General features: G+C 52.3%; 1 long non-coding RNA gene across 5 annotated transcripts; it reads right to left on the bottom strand.

Annotated features, from left to right (window-relative positions):
- Positions 1–3,825: 3,825 nt before the first annotated feature.
- On the bottom strand, positions 3,826–16,302 carry LOC309855835. 5 transcript variants are annotated; one of them, XR_014307004.1, is made up of 5 exons: positions 15,919–16,302; positions 15,089–15,250; positions 12,908–12,997; positions 9,685–9,966; positions 3,826–4,177 (listed from the first exon to the last, which is right to left on the bottom strand). It is a non-coding gene; the product is annotated as an uncharacterized lncRNA (long non-coding RNA). The 5 variants fall into 5 exon arrangements; XR_014307005.1 differs by lacking the exon at positions 15,089–15,250; XR_014307006.1 differs by lacking the exon at positions 15,089–15,250 and having other exon boundaries at positions 9,685–9,817.
- Positions 16,303–18,804: the final 2,502 nt, after the last annotated feature.

The raw sequence follows: 18,804 nt of genomic DNA, 5'->3' as shown, positions 1-18,804 counted from the left end.
GAAGAAAGAAAGGCCTAAGAGCAAGGATGATGGTAAAGGGGCCCTCCAGGGCTGAGGCACCCAAAAATACCAGGCACGATGGGTGACCCAGGCCCCTCGGCGCCCCTGAGATCTGGCATCTCAGGGTGTGAAATGGAGAGGGTTATTTCCACGTGAAATTTCCCAGTCTTGTCACTGTGCCAGGGCAGTGTTGCTGTAAAAACAACTTGGAAGAAAAATAAACCAGAAAAATGAGGAAGTTCACATTCATTAAGCAAAGGAAACGGTTTTTTTTTCCCCCTTCTAAAATTAACTCTTTGACAATCTTTCTTGGCAGTTGTCTGTGAAGAAAGGAGGGCAGGAAAAAGAAAAACAGTATTATTTGGATTCAGGGCATTCTTGCCAGTTGACAGCGTTAGCAAGTTTGTTGCACTATTTAAATAATAAGTACGATAAGGAAATCTCGCATCTATTGATGGCTTACTTTGTTTTAGACGCAATGACAGGCACTTTCCCCATATTGCACTTAATTCTCATAATACTCCTCTGAGGGAGTCGTTCCAAATCTCAATTTACAGAGGAGGAAAGCAAATCTAGATGAAATAACTCACTCCAGATGACGCAGTGAGTGATCAAACTAAGCTGTGAACCCAAGATGATTTGATCCCCTAAATCCACGCCTCCAATCATGATGGTGCTTGGGAAACTCGGAAAAGACAGATCATCCCCAACACGACACTGTAGTGACATAGTGCTTGGGCGTATTTTCATCTGGCCTTTTTACATGTTTTAATTCATGTGCGTGTTTGTGAGTCTGAATCTATGTAATTATCATATACTGCTTTAAGCAAATTTGCCTCCCTTTACCCGTTGACATTATGCGACATTCCTTTTCCCCTGGTGCTGTCTCGACTTCCTCACCACCGGTTTTAATGGATTCATAATGTTTCGTCTGGTAAATGCACCACAATTTATTCTATCAGTTCCTTGAAGCTGAAAGTTCAGATTTTGGTATTTGCCATTCTGCCACCCTGCCCGGGCATGCAGTGTTTACAATTGCTTCCTTAGACTGTGCTCCTCGGGTTGGAAGTGGGGTTGCCGAGTCTCCCCAGATCTTTTTGCCTTTACCAAATGCCTTGCCAACAAAGCTGCGTCCACTGACGTCGTCATCCGCAACCATCGCGCCAAACCCTCAACGGCACTAATAAGATTTTAAGTGACATTACTGGGGGGCGTGGGGAATGCTACCTCCTTATTTTAGTTTGCATTAGGTCCTTACTAGTGAGGCATAACATTCTTCGAAATGTTGCTGAGCTGGTTATGTTTTCTCTTTGGTGAATTATCTGCTCATGCTCTTTGCCCTTTGAATTACTAGCGACTGAGTGCTTTCTAAAAAATATTTTATTTATTTGAGAGAAAGAGAGCATGAGCAGGGGGAGGGGCACAGGAAGAGGGAGAAGCAGACTCCCCGCTGAGTGCAGAGTGCCATGACTTGAACTGAAGGCACACGCTTAACCAACTGAGCCACCCAGCTACCCCTGAGTGTTTTTCTTTTCTCCCCATTTCTGATCTCTACATAAGAAAGAACTTTGCTGCAAGTGTTTTATTAATATTTTGTGCATATTTATATATGTCTTCTATAGAAACAAATATTTTTAACTGTGAAGTTAGGCTGGTGGGTCTTTTTCTTTTCTGGTCTGTTCTATCATTTTAACACAGAGAAGGTTCTCCTTCCCCCAGAGGCTTGCTAAATATATATTCTATTTCTGTCTGCTTTTTCTATTAGATGAAAAAAAAAAAAACACATAGGTCTCTCTTTTAGCCATGTGGCATTCTTTGGGGTACATGGTGAAAGTGAATGATGGCCAGCTCTAAGGAAGACCACAAGCCCTAATTTGAACAAGGAAATTCATAGATAATCCACCACCACCACATCACACAGAAACCAACTAATCTTTTCAAATTATTCATCCGCTAAATCCTTCCAAAGAACTGATAGATTATGTCATAAAATTGACTGGGAAAAGTTTATTTCCCTTGTCCAGCCTCTGGTTGAAGGGCTGATAAACTGTGAAATGACTCAAAGGAGAGCAGACCAAGGGCCTAGGTAGCCCATAAACCGGTCAATAAACCCTCCTCTCCCCAATGACTGACAGGTGTGTACAGAGCTCCCAGCACCAAGTCAGGCACTCACGGAGGGGGCAGGAGCCGGCAGAGACGAGTTTTCATTCTGCGCCTTCCCGGCTGCTCAGCGCGATTTGCTACCGTTGGCCCCTGTACGGATCCTCCACTGACTTCCCTTACAGCATCTCCTGCTCCCCGACCTCTCTGACCATTCTGCCCCTCCTCTGGGGGCCTCCCCTTTCATGGCCAACTCCGTTAATGGTTCTTTTTCCTGGAATAGGTCTTCAACCTTCTTCATCTCTCTCTCCGTCCACTTGCCTTGGATGAAGCCCTGTGCTCACACGGCTTCGGGTACCATCTACATGCTAATGATGGCAAAACCCACATCTCCTCCGAAGCCATCCATCCAGCTGCCCACAGGACGCCTCCGTCCGGAGGTCCCCACCTGCACTTCAGATCCTTGGGAACCCCAAATGAGAGCTCACCATCCTGCCCTATCACCACCCCCCAAATAACTACCTTTCATGTTCTTCTGTCTCTTGGACACATTGGCTCAGCCAAGGGCTTCATTTTCCATCTGGAAAGTCAAAACCTGGGAGCCAGACACTCCTGGCTTTCCCACACTTTCCAGCGTACCCCTTCAAAGCTCTGAAACCGCTCTCTGTCTGTCTTATGCATGTGCTCCCTCCTTGGTTCCTGTGCTCACATGGCCCAGTGCAGTCGACTTCAGGCCGGCCTCCTCTTCCCACCTTCAGGGATCCGTCAGGGACTTGCCCTGGCCAGACACTCCAGGCCTTCTGTGATCGGGCTCCTGTCTTCTTCCCCGTTCTTCCTCCTTTTTCCTCTCTTGCTTACACCCCACACGGTAGCCAGGGCCTGGGGCTCCTCCAGCTGCACCACCGTTCTGCACGTGTTGTTCTTACAGCCTGCGATGCCGTCCCTGACCCCCGGGGTCCTCATTCCCAAGCCTTTGGCTGTGCTCGCGTCTCCACAGCGAGCCCACGCCTGGACATCACGTGTGTACCACGAAGGTTGAGATGAAACGCAGATGCCACCCGCCTGCCACCACCTCAGCCCCTTGGAGCTCATCTTCGGGAAAAGCCCCATGACCGGCTGCCGGTCTCAGTAGAGGTCAGAAGTCGGTATAAAGGCCTCTTTGGCTTTTTCAGGCTCATTGCCGGGGCTGCCTATTTGTGAGAAAGCCAAGATGAAAAGTACATTTGATTCCCGTTTTGTTTGTTTGTTTTTGGTTTTTTTTTTTTGTTTTTTTTTTTAAAGAAACCTCATGTGTGTTTCATTCTTCACACTTGGATGCTCTTTAGTATTCTTTGCAAGATTCTTTCTCCGGGGTGGTTTCAGCCGAGCTGTGTGGCTCTCACATGAGCTGCGGGGCCAGACCCACATTTGCATACATAATCAGAACTGCCTGTCTGCCCCGGTCTCCCCAGCAGGCAGCTGGCTCGGGAGAAAGCTTGGGCTGCCCGCGTAGATGTGGGCGGCACCTTCCCAGCGAGGAGGGTACCCGACTACTCAGAACACAGGCACAGTTCCTGAATACCGCTGGGGTCCCCATGTGGCCGGAGAGGGCCGGCGGCTCCCGGCCCCTTGTTTGCTCATTCCTGGGGCATTTATGGGACGCCTACCATGCGCAGAGCCCCGTGTGGCTGTTCAGGCCCCTGTCTCAGGTTAGGTTCCCCCAGAAGCCGACCTTAAGGCAAAGTCTAAGGGATGCAGATGGTTTATTCAGGAGAACACCTAGGAGGCACCACTGAGGGAGTGAGAAAAGGGAGACGGGGGGGAAGCACGGCCTAGGACAGGTGCTTTAACAAGCATGTTACTGCTGTGGGCAATGGGGCGCTGTCTCCCTGGGGACTTTCTGAGGCATCGTGTGGAACGTGCTGAGAATCCTTACTCCAGAGGCCAGGAAGCCTAGGGCCTCAATCCAAGCTGTCAGCATCCTTTGAAGCTGCCCAGCCATGCTGCAGGGAACTCGGGGGGTCAGGGTGATGCAGGACGGACATCACCAGGGTCTGCTACCGATGGAGGCATGAATTACACATGGCACCTGTCCACCCTGTGGGAAAAAGACAGAAAGACCAACAATTTGCCTGCGGGCTGCCTGGACAAGCCATGACTCAGAGATCTACAAGTGGGAACGTGGAATCCGCCAAGGTGGAAGCTGAGGGACATCTTCCAGGGGCATGTGATTATGTGGCTGGAGACTTGAAGGCGGCATGTCACTCAGGTCCAGAAAAAGGAGAAGTGCCCTGCAGGGAGCACAGACAGCAAGCTCTGAGCACGCAGGGCATGTGGCGCCTAGCGCAGGCTCTGCCCAGGGCCCCAAGCCTTGGCTGTTTTGCATGGAGCAGTAGGCATGGCCAGAGTGGAGGCGGTGCCACATTGTAAAGGAACTTGACTGTGGAGGGGGAGGGGAGGGATTTGCACTGCAGACCCATCGGTGTTTTCGTAGTGACGGAGTCAGAACCTTAGAAAGCTCACTCTGAGCAAAGCTTGGAGGGTGGGTTGGATGGTGACAGGTGACATTGGAGCCCAAGAATCGTGGTGAGGAGGCGCTGGACAGGAGCGGGAGCACTTAGAGAGGGGGAGGCAGGCAGGGCCAGGCTCACCCTGGCAGGAAGGGCGAGGGAGCCCAGGGAACCCATTCTCCCACCTCTCGGCCTGCCCACCTTCTTCTCTCCTGCTGGTGAGGCCCACTAGTTAAATCCAACCAGAAGTTGGGTGGCAAGGCTTCCCTGGGGACGCAGCCCCCAGAGGCCAGCCTGTCAGGGCTCAGGGCAGAGTGGAGGAGCCCAAAGGGCGGGTCTGGAGGGGCAAACAGAATAGCTTGGCCCACGAGGTCACTGCGATGGACCCGGCCGGGGACACCGGCAGGTGAGGTCGGTGCTGAGACCGTGAAGTGTGAGGGAGTCTGAGGGAGCCGGGACACTTTGCAGCAGAAGGGTGAGTCATTGCAGGACACCGGGCTACAGTTCCGGCCACAAAAGGACCAATTCTTGGCTGCTGATCCCTTTCTGGGGACCACACACTGCTGAGAGGAGCAAGGCTTTGACTGATCTGGACCCTTCTCTTCAGGGTCAAATGTCCTATTGATGGAGAGTGAGGATGAAGCCTGGGAGAATCTTCCAGACAACCCACCAGATTCCTGGGACAGCCACAGGGCAGCAGGGGACAGGGACAGACTCTGGAGCCTAGAAGCCCAAGATCAAGGCATAGGAGAACTGTGTTTCTCCTGAAGACACAAGGGAATGATCTGTTCCAGGCTTCTCTACTGACCTCTGATGGTTCCTTGGCTGTGGCAGCATAATTCTCAGTCTCATGTGGTGTTCTCCCCACATGTGTCCTTCACGATGTCCAAATTCTCTTTTTTTAGTGGATCGAGACCAGCATCCATGACCTCACCTTAACTCACGCATCTGGGAAGACCCTATTTCCAAATAAGTTCCCGTAACCAGGTTACTACTGGTTAGGACATAACTTTGGGGTGGGGTGCAGGGGAAACAGCTCAGTTGGCAATACCCCTCAACATTCACATGGAGTTGGCATGACCCAAAGGCTCAAGCAGTATAGGGTCCAAGGAATCTTGGGGATACTGAGAGCATTAGCTTAGCAGTCCTCACTAGGGCCGTGGACTGGAGGGCTGAGATGGGGCCACAGGGAGAGGAATCCTTCCTGGAGTGCTCCCAGACAATTTCTTTGAGGAGACACGCACAAAATATAGGCAAAGCAATCCACAATTGGATTTCAAATATCCGGAAACTACAGAAGTCACACAGTAGTGTTTATTGAGTGCTTGACATGCCAATGTCTAGGCTTGGATTCCCACCCAGGCAGACCCTGAAACAAGGATTTCAGAGCAATTGTTGTTTGGGGAAGTGACCCAGGAGGCCCCAGTGAGGGGCGGAGGAATGAGAGAGGGAAAAGGAAAGTCGGGAGAGGGCGAGCGAATCAGGGTGTTCCCGCAGGGGACACGAGGTGCTTGGGGCCTCTGGAGGCCTCAGACAGACCGTGTGGACCATGCCTGGGTGTGGAAAGTTGGGGTTTTATGAATTTCCATCTCTCCCTGGTGGAGGGGGTCCTCCATGGCCAAAGAACACCCTCTGGCAGGAAGATGTGGGAAGCCATAGGCGGAGGGGGAGCTGGAGGCAGTCAGCCTCAGGGTGAGCCCCAGGCACGCAGGTGAAACACGACACGACCCCCCCCCAGCGCAGCAACACCCCCCCCCCCGCAGGTGAAACACGACACGACCCCCCCCCCAGCGCAGCAACACCCCCCCCCAGCGCAGCAACACCCCCCCCCCCCCCCCCCCCCCCCCGGCTTCTGCTGGCCCCAGGTGTAGCCCTTGAACCTCAGCACAGAAATGCAAAGTAGGTATCACCACCCTCACTTTGCAGATGAGGAAACTAAGGCCCAGGGGATTTACAAGCATTCTCACATTCACAGGTTGCTGAGTGGTTTCTCCAGGATGGGAACCCATTCCTATAGGATTTTTCAGCCAGCCCTCTCAACCTCGATCTTCACTACTGCTCCACTCTTCTGGGTTTTGTGTTATGTTTCTCTAAAAGGATGGGACTTGTTTTTCTGAGCTGGGCTGGGAACTAATGCTGACACAAAGCAGAGACTCACTACACCCCCTCCCCCTCCCCCCCTCCCTGACTCCCGCCAGCAAACAACCCACACCCAACATGGCCAGTCTTTCCACCATGAGCTTGATTCTTTTGCGGTTTCTGCAGACCATACCCAGAGCTTTGTTTCTGAGACGTGCTGGAGGGAGGGAAGAGGCCCCGCCCAGACCCCTGCCAAGGCTTGTCAGGACCCTTGGCGGGCTATGAGGACCCAGGCCTGCGGCCGCCGCACCACAATCCCCAGTGACACCTGAGTGCTCCCCCACTTCGGTGGGCTCTCCCTTTTCCAAGTTCGTGGGCTGCCTGCTCCTTTCCAGCTGTTCGCCAGGCCGGGGCGGTGGGGAGACCCCACCACCACCGCCACCGCCGAGGGGCCTGCTGAAGTTTCTCACCACCTACCGCTGCGATGACATTCTCCCCTGGTTGGCGGGGAGTGACAGTGATAGATTAAAGGCGCCAATTAAATTAGATCCTATTTTAAAGAGCTTGAGCTGGATTTACTTTTAATTATAGTGCTGTGCTCGCTGATGAGGTATTGTCGAGGACTTAACAATTGGTTGATTGTGCGTCCGAGTGTTCAGAGCACAGTTTCTGGGGAAAGACCAGGGAGGGCTTTCCTCTTAAGCAGCTCCTTGGGATAAAACAGAGGAGGGAAGAAGAGGGCAGGGAGGGAGGGTGGGGGGCCCCGTCTCTCTTGTCCTCGTTTTCTGCTTTCTACGTCCCCCGTTACCTAGAGATCGAACGAGCCCAGCACAGGGTAGAGAAGCGGGCCAGAGGCCATGGAGTCACGTGGGTTTGGGGTGCCCCTCCCCGCTTCCTGCCTCTGCCCCTCTTGACTGCATGTGTCACCCAGGATGAGGCAAGTAACCTGCCCTGTCTGTTTCCTTTTGGTGACTCATTGATTCACTAATTCACCTCAACAAGAATTTATTGAGCTTCTAGAATGTGCTGGCACTTCTTCTAAGTGTTGGTAAAGGGGCAGTGAACAAAATAGGCAAGATTCTCCGTCCAGGGGAGCACACAGTCTGGTGGTGGGAGTGAAGGGAGCAGCTGCAAATGTGCACAGGACACAATGTCAGGGAGCGATGCATGCGGAGAGGAAAATCCAGCAGGGTCGAGGTGTCACAAGGAGACCCGATTTTAGACAGCGGCCAGAGAATGTCCCTCCGAGGGTGATGTTTGAGCAAGCAAGGGGTTGGGCCATGTGGGTATCTGGAGGCACAACAGTGCAGACCAAGCAGTGCAGACCAAGGGAAGAGTGAAGGCAAAGACCCTCTCCCTGGTCAGGTGTCATCCCTGTCACCCTGTAGACCCTCCACCATGCCATCAGCTAAGTCCTGTCCATGTGGCCACTTCTCTGTGCCCTGAGAGAGGTGGGCTCTGAAGTCTTTGTGATCACCCTACTGGGGCGCCAGCCATTGGAGATGCTGATCTGTAGACATGTCTGGCTCAGGGAAGGAGTGCAGTCCCTGCGCACTGATTAAATGACACATCCCAACAGTCCCCTTGGAGGACACCACTTGGGGGGCGCAACTGTTTGTCATAACGAGAAAGAAAAGAAAGTTCAGAGTAGAAGTCCAGAAGCCAGGTTTACACCTGCGCAGTCCTACCTGAAAAGGGCCTTGAGCCATTAGGCCAGTCGCCTAGGTTTTTCCTTCCTGCTTTGCCGGCCGCGTACAAATCAAGTGAGTTCAGGCAAATCTCTTGCCCCCCAGAGCTTCATTTTTATTGTCCGTAAAATATAAAATGAGTCTATTTTGTGGTACACAGGGTACCTTGTAGCTATAGATGGGGGCAGGACTTTGAGAATCAGAATCACGAAGGGGAAGGGGAGAAGGGTCTAGAAGAGGTCAAAGAAGACCCCCCCCCCCAGCCAGGTATCGAGAGTGTTCTGAAATCTTTGTCATGTGCTTAGAAGTGGCAGCCCCATCAGTGGCTGGGTATCAGAGAAGTTCTTCCCTGGCTCAGTTTGGGTCCCCGGATGCAGAACTGAGACAGGGATTCAAGGGCGAGCACCTTATTTGGGAGATGAGCCCCAGAAACACCAGGACGGAGAGTGGGGTAGAGACACAGGGTGTCAGCAAGCCAGGGCCATTGTGGAGACGCTGAGATCACGTGCCTCAGAGTCCTTCCGCCTGAGGGCGGGGAGCCGGGACATTTTTACGGCGAGTCCTGTTGGTCAGAGGTGGACGGTTGCTCTGGGACATCAGGAGGGGTATGACATCTCTAGGGCTTCTGGCCCTCGACAGCCGCAGTGGGCAAGGAACACTTCTGGGCTTGAGGGATCCCCGAGGTAAAAGAATGACGGACCCGGCCGTGGAAAATTGAGTGGGGTTCACTAAAGTGAATATGGGTAAGATGTTAGCCGGACTCTGACAGCCCCGTAAAAGAGGCGGCCCCTCACTGCTGGCTGGAGGCCCTGAGCTCGGGCCAGCCCTCAGCAGCAGGGGACAGGTCTGCACCCTGGCCCCAAGTTCACCCTTGTGTGTGCGAGCTTCTAGCCTTTGGGAAGTCGAAGGGACAGAATCCAGAAAGAGAAGACCAGCGGAGAGAGACGGAGCTTCACACCCCCAGGAAGATTGGTATGCCATCCAAACACCACGCGCTCAGCCCCTCGGAGAGTGGGCGACCAGCTAGCGAGTGGAAGCCTCTCGGGGTCATGCCCCCTGCAGGGGCTGCTGTTCCCTGACTGGCAAGAGAGTTACCATGGCAACCAACAAGAACCCACCCAAGGATCCTCCGGTGACCGAAGGCACTGAGTGAAGACCCAAGATTCCGGGGAGCGTGCGTGTCTCTACAGCCGGTGGCCAGAGCCAGAGAGAGTTGGTTTTCCTTACTCTTGGCGTTTTAGCTGTGACCCGTATTGCACCCATACACAACCCTCCCTAAGCTGGTTGGGGCCCAGGAAAACACCTGTCACAATGTTGTGCCGACTTACCGTGTAAGCAGGAACACGTGGGTGTCTCTGTTTTCCCCGGCACAAAGTGATTCAGATGGTACCAGTTCCTTGGCCTCCACCGTGGGAGGTGGCAAGAGCTGATACAAGGGCGTCTGGGAGGCATTTGGAGCATCTTGAAAGAGAGAGGTTGTCAAGAATTCTTGCTATGAAATGGCAGAGTTCTCCTTCTCTTTTTTAATTTGAACCCTCATGCGCTTTCACATTGCATTTAAGATATTCCAAACCAGCAGCTGTTCTGAGACCACAAGCCATCCAGAGCCGCTGACCGCAAAGTTAAGGCAAAAAAAAAAAAAAAAAATGAAATCTGAATTAAAAAGAGATGCTCCTGACTTGTGGCCAGATTTCAGTTTGGCTCTTAAAAGCTTCCTCTCTGCGCCAGCTTCCTGCGCTGACCCCCAGGCTCACTCGGCTGTGAATTCCTTGCCATTACATATTGAAAACAGGAAATGAAGGGGCCTTTGGGTGGGGGGGATGGGAGAGCTTGAAACAACTTCAGAGAACAAGCTGATGAAGTCATAGATCTTATCTCCCTGCCTTTTCCATGTCAGGTTTCTTTAAAGATAAGGTTAGTGAATCAGAATGTTCTGCCTTTTTTTTTTTTTTTTCCAAGATGGAAGCAGGGGAGGATTTCTTTAATCCCCCCTTCCCTCCCCATGTTTCTAAAGATAACCAGATGAGAGAAATACCTAGGTCATGAGCACGTGTCTGTAAAATGCTATTATAGGACAGTTTCCCCATCTTGGTCCCTGAGGGCTGGGGCGGAGGGTGCGGGGAGGGAGGAGGCTTGGGAGGGAGGGGGCAGCTAGCCATCCGGCCTGGGCCTGGTGTAGTTGTTGAGGATGAGGATTTCCTTGTCCCTATTGGTTCATTAAGGTAGGAGTTCAAGCCATAGGGGACGCTGTGGGCCTATGTCCCGTCTGTGCCGCAGAACCAAAGGAAGGTGACTTCGGGGGTCTGAAAGGAAGGGGAGAATGTCGTGTGTTTGGGTCCTGTCTGTGGGATGTGGGGACAGCCAGCAGGAATGCCAGCCCCGTGGGGATATTCCTAAGCGAGGGGTTCCCCAGCCTGTTCCCTGTGCTGACAGGGACAGCAGTGTTAAGGTGACAGTGGCTTGAAGTAGCCCAGGGGAACCTATGTGAGGTGGGGGGAAGGCAGGAAGGCAGCCCAGCTGACCACTCAGGGCTGAGAGGTGAGGCAGGCGTGATGATCTGTGAGGGCAGATGTTGAGGGGGGCAGGGAAGGTGGGCGAGGCAGGGCTGGGGCAGCTCAGAGGGACTGGAGACCTTAGGGTGTAGTGACTAAGGACATAGGCTTTGGGACCAGTAGACTTTGGTTCCAGCCTCAGGCATGTGACCCCAGCCTCGGGTTTTGGTGGTGGGTTGTAGTTGTTCTTTTTTTTTTTTTCCCGCCCCTCCTTTTCTGGTAAAATTGGTCAATACTTATATCGTTACGGAGATTAAACATGTTAACTTTTTTAAACAGTGCTTGAGGCTGTGAACTGTGCAGGACGCTAGGAGGATGTATTTATGTAGTTCCAGCAAAATTGTGTCGAGGGAGGGGGGAGCCTGCCAGGTTAAAGGGAAAACACGCTAAGCTTATTTATGAAACAGCTTCTATGGCCTCTTGGTGAACCTAGAGAACAATTTACATCTGGCAAAGCAAACCTGCGATGAGCAAGAGATTCTGGGTTTTGTGAGTGGTTTGGGGCAGCCCGTTGGGAAAGGAGGCCCCTTGACTCTCTTAAGCGGTAGACACCTGGCCTTGGCCCTGCCCCACCCTGCCAAGGTTGATGGATGTGAGTCAGGCCCTACAGAGGCCAGGCTTTCCCCTTGAGACAGTTAGGAGGAAGAACTTGCAGGAAATGAAGTAAAAGGAAGGGATCTGTGGGGTAGGAGGGACTGGGGAGGGATGGCAAGGATAATACAGCAGGGGTTAGGGCAGGGGCGGTTGTGCAGTCCACAACTTGCACAGCTATACATAGGAGCCCAGGAGTGGGGATGTGAGAAGAAACAGAACAAATTAGAAAAGAAAAAGGTGACGGGCAGGGCAGCAGAGTGGGACTCAGGGGAAGGCTGTTCCAGGCTTGATTTCACAGGCAGCCCAAGAGAACGGAAGGACTGTTGCTTTTGGAGTTCTTTCTCCCACTAAAAGGCTTAATGTAAATGAAAAAGCATAGGCTATAGGCCATGTGCTTGTCCCCCAAACAGAAAAAGAGCAGATGAATTAGAATCCCTGAGAGAGGGACTCAGCAGATGAGTTTATAGTCCTCCTCCCCCTCCTGCCCCCTACTGCCCCCTACTCCTCCCCTGGGAGCATCAACATGGAAGAAAGTTTCCTCCATGTACTCTCCCATCTCTGCTCATGGGCCCCATGTTCCCATCTCCCCCCATTCCCCAGGCCCTGGGGAGCGCGCTTCTGATTAGAGCAGAGCTCCCTATGTTCACAGACGGCCTTTAGCCTTTAAAACCTCCTTCTAGGGCCGCCTGGGTGGCTCAGTCGGTTGAGCGTCCAACTCTTGGTTTCGGCTCGGGTCATGATCTCATGGGTCGTGGGATTGTGCCCCGTGTCAGGCTTCTCGCTCAGCGGGGAGTCTCCTTGAAGATTCTCTCCCTCTGCCCCCCCTACTCGGGTATGCACTCAAGCACCTTCTCTCTGTCTCTCTGTCTCTCTGTGTCTCAAATAAGTAAATAAATAAATCTTTAAAAAGAAAAATTAAAAAATTAAAGCTCCTTCTAGTTAAGCAGAAGCTTCCAGGTGAGGCCTGTTGAGGAACTTTCTAAAGGCATCTTGGAGCAGCCTGGTGTTCCCGCTGCACCGCTGTGGGCCAGGCTCTTCTGGGTGGGGGCAGGAGGGATTGGGAGACTTAACACCCAGCTCACGGGTTCAGGATGCCGCCACCACCCATGTCCAAGGGGAGCCGAGACGGCTCTTCAGCAGCAGGGGCAATGCGTGTCAACCATGTCAGTGGGTCTCATCCTTGGCTGCCCATGAGCGTCCCCAGGGGACCTCCTCAAATTCTGTGCCCAGTTTCCATCCTGAACCCATGGAACTGCATTCTCTAAGCATGGGGACCAGGCACCTGTCTTTCTTAAAAGCTCTTCCAGGTAATTGTAACAACAAAGGTCAAGAAATTCCTACTGTAAGAACTTAAGTGACTCCAAGCAACAACTCACAGTCCTCCTCCCAGCCTCCGTTGACCCACCAGCAAAACAAGGGAATTGGATTTTGGAGTCTGCATGTCCTGTGAGTTCTGAGATTCTGCAACTCTGGGATAGAGAGGCAGCTGACACACCTGTAGACATAAACACATGAGTGCTTAGGCCCTACACACACACACACACACACACACACACACACACGCTCACACATTCACACCTTCTTCCTGCTCTGCCCTACAACTTTCATCTTGTCCCTCCCAATGTAAGAAATCCTTGATCTCAGCTACCCCCCTTCCTCCCCAAAAAGGCTGTCAGAAAATTCTAGAAACATTCTAGATAGAAGATCAAAGGTCAGAAGTTCTGAGTCAATAACAAAAGGGGGAGTTTGCTGCAGACGTGGGCTCCCAGCTTGGAAGTGCCTTGGATGTCCCCTCCCACCCCTCTGACTGGTCCTGAAGAAACTAGTCTCTAGAAGGTGAAGTTAGTTGTCTAAGGTCAGCTCAGGTAGTTGGTGGCAGAGTGAGGGCAGGCTCAGGACCCAAGTATGGTCTGAGGACTTTATGCATCAAGATGACCTAGACACTGGCTGAGAATTCATGTTCCTGGACTCCACCCCAAATTTTCATGTGTCAGACTCTGTGTGTGTGAGGAGGGGAGGAATCTGATTTTAAATCTGCTCCCCTATAAGCCCAGAATGTTCCCACATTACCACCTTGATAGCAAAGAAACTGGCCTGGTGCACTGGCGGCCAACTAACCCAGGGCCCACATGTGTCCCCTCCCTTTAATCCTGATACCTGGGGAAAATATCAGACTGGCCAGGCCATGCTCAAGGCTTGTCACTCTCTCCTAGAGAAGTGGGGGTGTGGGGTGGGGCGGCTTAGTGTCCAGGGGTAGGAAGGCCGTAATGGGAGGAACCAGACCCAACTGTGCCCCAAACCTGGTGCCTGACTGCACAGCCCAAGGTCTCCTGGCCATTACCCCAGGCTGCCCTCACCAGGAGCCCACACACCAGATGGACACCTGCACTGAGGAGCAGGAGGGGGTCACCCCAGTCAACACGTGCAGTTCGGCCTGGCAAGGATGGCAAGGCCAAGTGCAGGGGTCCAGATGTGGCACAGGTAAGACTAGCTTGTCGTCCAAGGCAGATGGGCTGGCATTCCCTGTTTTGTGGCTCAGCAGATGTTAGATCTGCTGGGTTTTGACCCTGTCCGCAGTATAATCTGTCAGTGCAACTTTAAGCTCAAGGGCGCATACTGCAGAAGAGGATGGTGGTAATAATTGCGGGTGGCATGAACGGAGTGCCAATTGTGGGTCAGGCTCTGTGCCAGGGGCCTTATGGACGCTCCCACAATTGACCCGTCTGGGTGTGTCCCACAGAAACGGCCACATCCTAGTCCCTGGAATCTATGAGTGAGACCTCATCTGGCAGAAGGGGCATTGGGGCTGTGATTGAGTTAAGGACCTTGCGGTGGGGGTTATTAACCCGCACTGTCTGGGTGGGCCCAGTGCCATCCATCACAAGGGTAGAAGAGTCAGAGTCAGAGGAGGAGTGAGGACAGAGATAGAGATCAGAGGGGGCACAGGATGTCATGCTGCTGACTTTGAATATGGAGAAAGGGGCCACAAGCCAAGGAATGCCGGGGATCTCTAGAAGCTGGGAAAGCAAGGGATCAGATTCCCACCCACCCACGCCCCTCCTCCAGGAGGAGAACAATATTGCCAAGACCATGATTTTAGGGGCGCCTGGGTGGCTCAGTAGGTTAAAGCCTCTGCCTTTGGCTCGGGTCATGATCCCAGGGTCCTGGGATCGAACCCGCATTGGGCTCTCTGCTCAGCAGTGAGCCTGCTTCCATCTCTCTCTCTCTCTCTCTCTCTCTGCCTGCCTGGCTGCCTACTTGGGATCTCTTCCTGTCAAATAAATAAATAAAATCTTAAAAAAAAAAAAAGACCTTGATTTTAACCCAGGGAGACCCTATTTGGAATTCTGACCCCCAGCACTGGAAGGGAAGAAGTTTGTGTTGCTTTGAACCACTGTTTGTGATACATTGTTAGAGCAACAGTAAGAAACGCATCCAGTCAGGACTCCCACTTCACAGGTGAGAAAATGGAGTCTCCACGATTACTCTCTCTGCCTCCCTGGTTCCCGACTGTAACCTCCCACTTCTGCCCTTTGTCCAGTTGTAAACATTTCTACAGCCAACATGGTCTCCTTTGTTTTTGTACCTTCCACTCAGAGCCCGGTGCCTGACCACGGTGAGCCCCATGCTGACAGTGCTCAAACCCGTCAGTGAATAGCAGCAGGCGAGCCAACAGTCACCCCCATAGCCAGGCTGGTCAGGGTTTCGAGAATGGCTGGAGTGGGAGGCTAACTTTCTGTTGAAGAACCTGGACAGGAAGGGAAGGGGCAGCACAGGGAGATAAAGGGAGGTGGGGAGAAGGAGGGAGAGCAAGCGAAGGAGGAATTTAAAGGGGAGAAGGAAGGGGGGAGGGGGGGAAGAGCGGGGAGGGAGAGAGGTAGGGGAGGAGGGCATGAGGCAAGAGAAGGGAAAGAAAGAGGAGGAGGAGGGCAAATGAGAAGGGAGGAGAGGCTTGTTCTTAAGAGCCAGGAAGGGTCACTAGCTACACAGACAGCATCCAGTTCGTGCGTTTCCCTGGTGCTTTGCCTGAAGTCAAAGACTCCAGCTGAACCCTTGAAGTGTGCCGAATCTACCACCCAGGGAAACCTGTCTCCACCCAGAGCCAAGAAGACCTTGTCATCCAATAGAAAGGGGTCACAATCCAGATGAAGCCTTTCCAAAACCAGGAGGGCTTGAAACCTAGCCTGAAATTGGGGCGTGTCAGCTGACAATGCATCCCCCCCTCCCCCGTGCACTCGGACCTGCTCGGCCAGACCACAAAAGGGTAGAAGCGCAACCTCCCTTCTCCGCCTTTCCTTCACCCTCATGCTGCTGTCCTTCTTTGTCCACACTGGATTCTCAAGCTTCTCCCAGAGACCGGGGGCGGGACGGGGGGCAGCCTGTTCCCGTCTCCCAGAGGTGAACCTCTTTACTCACCTCCTGCCAGGAGCCTCCTTCCAGCCACGGATGGGTCAGGATGTGACTGGAGAATCCAGATGCAGAAGGGCAATTGCCCAGCGGATCGGTTGAAAACAAAGCTAGCTCTAGAACACAGTAGAAATTTCTTTCTTTCTCAAGGAACATCCATCCAGCAGGTGACAGGGGCCAGGACTCTGCTTCACAGTCACTGGAGGACTTGAACCAATGGGGAGCCCGGTCACCCTGAGACGAGAGGTTCTAATTCTGTTGGTTAAGGGTGAGACATGGACACAGAGTTGGGTGTTTTGTTTTGTTTTGTTTGATGTTCCCCTGGTGACTTTAATGGGAAGATAGAGCTGAGACACTCCTGTCTTCCCATATCACCCAGGGCACCAGCGGCCAACCCCCAATAGAGGAAATGGAAGAAACAAATCAAAGGGCCACGTGGGAAGTACTTATGGGCCAGGCCCAGAAGGGAGACACCTAACTTCTCTCTCTCGCTCATTGGCCAGAAGTCATCACAGGGCCACATTTCACTCCCAGAGGGCAGCTGCGACATGGAATGCAGCCGCGTGCCCAGGAACAAAGCAAAATGGGTTAGGCACCATCTCACTGGTCTCTGCCCATACCACGCTGTTGCTGTCCTTGAAATCCGATCTCAGGCTTCAAGAAAACATCTCCGTTCTTTCTGTGTGCTTGCTTTGTGTGACAACAAGGATCCGGACCCTGAGGGAGTTAGAAGGTTTAGAAGTCCCTGCGGGAGTTAATGGCACAGCCCTCTCTTGAGATAGTCTGACTGGGACGTTGTGAGCTGTACAATGTCCATTCTCCCTTGAGCTGAGCCGAGGGTGTGGCTGTGGGACTACTGGGTATCTGAGGGAGGGCCTGGTGGTGAGTGAGGAGAGGAGAGTCCCCTAGAACACGATGTGAGAGGCAAGACTGGGCAAGGCAGAACAGAACCCCGGGAGGAGGGGGCGGTGGCAAAAGAAGCAGCTGTAGGAAGAGAGAAAAGGGAAGGGTCTACTCATGGGAGGGAGCCGGGCGTGTGTAAAGCCCTGCATTCCACCTGATCTTTCATGCCGTGATGCACCGAGGTGGACAAAAGAAAAGCCACTCCGAATGCCACTTGCAAGAGGTAGCCCTTGAGCGGCCCTGAAGGGTGTCGATGGGTGAAGGGGAGGGGAGGGGCACAGAATGCTTCTCTGCCTTTGCTGGTTTGCCTGCGCTGGATGTGTAAACAGCGTTAACATTCTGCAGGGCTCAGATCAGTAAGGTGCCCGTGCTTGGGAACTGAGAGAAGGGTAGAAAGCTTCCATCTGAGGAACGGAGCTGCCATCATGTGAGGACCAGAACATATACGTTGCCCTTTGGTTTTTGCTCCTTAGAGCAGGTTAATAGAATGAAGAGTGACTCAGAAAAGGGTATCTGGAAAGCCCCATGAGGATTAACTTGAAAAATGAAGTGTCTTTAATTTGGTAAGTATCTCAGTGTGGGTAGCGTAAACAACAAACACTGGGACCCTGGGTGGCTCAGTGGGTTAAGCATCTGCCTTCGGCTTAGGTTATGATCTCAGGGTCCTGGGATCGAGTCCCACACCTGACTCCCTGCTCAGCGGGGAGTCTGCTTCTCCCTCTCTCTCTGCCTGCTGCTCCCCCTGCTTATTATGCACTCACACACACTCTTTCTCTCTGTCAAATAAATAAATAAAATCTTAAAACACAGCAAAACAAAAAACAACAAACACTTATTTCTCATGGTTCTGGAAACTGGAAGTCCAAGGTCAGGATGTCAGCATGGTATCGTTCTTGGTGAAAGCTCTCCTCCTGGTTCATAGATGGTCGTCTTCTTGTTGTATACCCACAGTGTGGGGACAGAGAACTCTGGTCCCTGCATCTCTTTACAAAGGCATCAATCCCATTACTGGGGTGCTTCACCCTTATGACCTCACTACACCTAATCACCTCTTAAAGGCCCCCCACCCCCGCAAAAACCAATCGCATCAGGTCTTGGGACTTCAACATATGAATTCAGGGCTGGGCCACAATCAATCAGTCCATAGCAGCAAGTGAAGGAAAGAGATAAACACCTATAATGCCGAAGGGTGAAGGAAACATTTCTACCACGCCCACACTGGGAGAGCGGGGGCGGCACCACCAGAAGCTGCTAATGAGGCTCTTCTAGGGCATGAAGAAAAGATGCGTACCAGAGAAGAAAACAGAGGCTCCTTTCTGCCCATCAGCGCCACAGGCCTCAGATGCAAGAAGAGCCAAGAACACTGGTGGGAAATGGGGCTGGCCAAGTTGAGGGTGGTGTGTGAGTCCTGGGCAGGTGGCCATATTATTTTATCTTCTTCCCCCATTGAGATAGACATACAGAAGAAGATGCACAAATCCCAGAATCCCAGTTTTATGGCCTGATGTTTTGTTTTGTTTTGTTTTGTTTTTAACAAACTCAACACATCTGCACCAACACATCTGTGCACAGATCAGGAAACAAAGGGACAAGTGCCCTGAAAGCTCCCTTATATTCTCTTCCTTTGATGCCTATCCCCGGTGGACGTCGCTATCCTGGCTTCTAGCAACATGGAGGGATTCTGCCTGTTTGGGAACTTGGCATAAATGGAATCGTGTCATATGTACTCTTGTGTGCCTAACTTCTTTCTCTCAATATTACATTTGTGAGGTCCATCCGTATTACCGCAGGTGGTTGCCATTTGTTGGTTTGGGTTGCTACAGAGCATGTCATTACGTGGATGTATCCCGCCTTGTTTATGTCTACTCCTGTTGATAGACATTTGGGTTGTTCCCAGTCTTTGACGCTTAGCATTATTCTCGTAAGTGTCCTTTAAGCGAACATGTGCATGCCTTTCTGTTGGGTAGACCCCTAGGAGTGGAATTGCTGGGC

The sequence above is a fragment of the Mustela nivalis genome (assembly GCF_964662115.1).
Source record: "Mustela nivalis genome assembly, chromosome: X".
NCBI lineage: Eukaryota > Metazoa > Chordata > Mammalia > Carnivora > Mustelidae > Mustela > Mustela nivalis.
Note: the sequence above shows the minus strand (reverse complement) of the source record. Positions and strands in the feature narration are given on the sequence as shown.